Raw genomic sequence first — 1763 nt, 5'->3', positions numbered from 1 at the left:
ATAACTTCTATTTGGTTTTTTGGTTTTCTTTTGGAGGGCACAGGTGAGACTGAAGTATAAAAGTACTCCATACACAGCATCATGGTTAATTAATACAACAGAATTCTCCCTGTGGATATGGGTGAAGAAAGCTACCTAAGTGTTAATCATACTATAAAGAGACAGCCAAGGGTGATGATACTATGGAATGAGATTTATGTCTTTCTATTGGTAGCAGAATGGACCGAAGTATTCAACTAATTGGAATTAATCTCTCCATATATGACAGGGAAATTAAAGCACATAGGCCCAGCAACATGCCTGTATGTAGAAAACTGAAGCTTTTTGTTGTGACAGCCACAGGAAGCAGGGTCCAAGACCAGGAGCTGGGCGCTCTTATCCATGCAGGCAATTGTTATAACACTAGGGATGTCTTTGTGCAGGCTTTTGAGTCTTAGTGAAAATGTAGGCTTTTTGAAGTCCATCTTAACAGCCTCTATGACTATTTCATGTTCAAGGAACAAAATATTTAAAACGAGATGGGCGTTGTGACACAAGCCTTTAATCCCAACACTTAGGAAGCAGAGGCAGGAGGATGAAGGACAGCCTGGTCTACATACTGAGCTCCAAGCCAGGCAGTACTATATAGTGAGACCCTATCTCAAAAAAATTTTAAATTACCTTTAAGATGAGTATGACTTTGGAGTGCCAGATCTTGGCTCTAATCTCTGCCACTCGCAAGTTTTTATGACCTTGAACAAATTAAGCTATTTCTTCAACTATAAAATGAGGACAACAGCCACTTATTGCAATTCTAGAGAGATCATGCTTGTAGTACCCCAGCCAGTGTTCACAGTGGGATTGCCACTGCCACCATCAGCCAACCCTTCACAACCATCCCAATTCACAGTGAACTAAACATATAAATCACTGGGCAAACTCTGTTCTGGTTCATGTTCTAAACCAGCAATGCAGAGAAGAAATAACCAAGTTTAATAATCACTGGTATTTACTGACTTCTATATCCTCAACTAAGCACTGTGGTTATCGAGAAACACAAATAAAATACACAATCTTGTCTCCACTCTCTCTAGTGGCATCTAGCGATTAATCTTCCCCCTCCTGCCTCTCATCCCATTATTTCCCTCCTCTCACCTCCCAATATCAAGGAGAATGTGTTTTGAGCTAACAGCAAGTCATCTCCTTAAGCATAGGAAGAAATACTACCATTTGCTACTAGTTTAGACTAATCAATATGAGGAAAGCTATTTAATGAAACAAAACCCTGCAAAAACATTGTTTACAAATAATTATTTTGCTAATGCTTTCATACCCATACTTTTCCTTTATAATATACTTACATCAATTGCCACACCATCCCTGTGACATATTCAAGACTGTTATCATCATCACTATGGATAAAGATATTCAAAGTTTGCTGTGGCCCCAGACTCTGATCACACAGCTTTGGGCCTTTTTCCTTGTTCTTTAAGTCTAAGATCTTCCTGGTGAGAGGGTGGTAGGAACAAGAAAATGTCTTTGTTATCAGAATCTTTTATGTAATTCCATTACACTCACCTTTCTGATAGACTCCTGAGGCCCATTTTATCAGTCTGAGCTACAGTCACATAAAAGATCAGAAACTAAAAATGACAGTCCACCACCATCTAGAAGCCTTAATCATAGCCTATAAAAGGTCTGTGTCAGAATGTAACCAAAAACTCTGAACCAAGGGGAAGCCACAGCCCTGCATTTTCCCTTGTTAAAGGCCCTACACTCTGAGA

Source organism: Nannospalax galili, unplaced genomic scaffold (genome assembly GCF_000622305.1).
Source record: "Nannospalax galili isolate Female #2095 unplaced genomic scaffold, S.galili_v1.0 scaffold264, whole genome shotgun sequence".
NCBI lineage: Eukaryota > Metazoa > Chordata > Mammalia > Rodentia > Spalacidae > Nannospalax > Nannospalax galili.
This window is presented reverse-complemented; position numbering follows the sequence as displayed.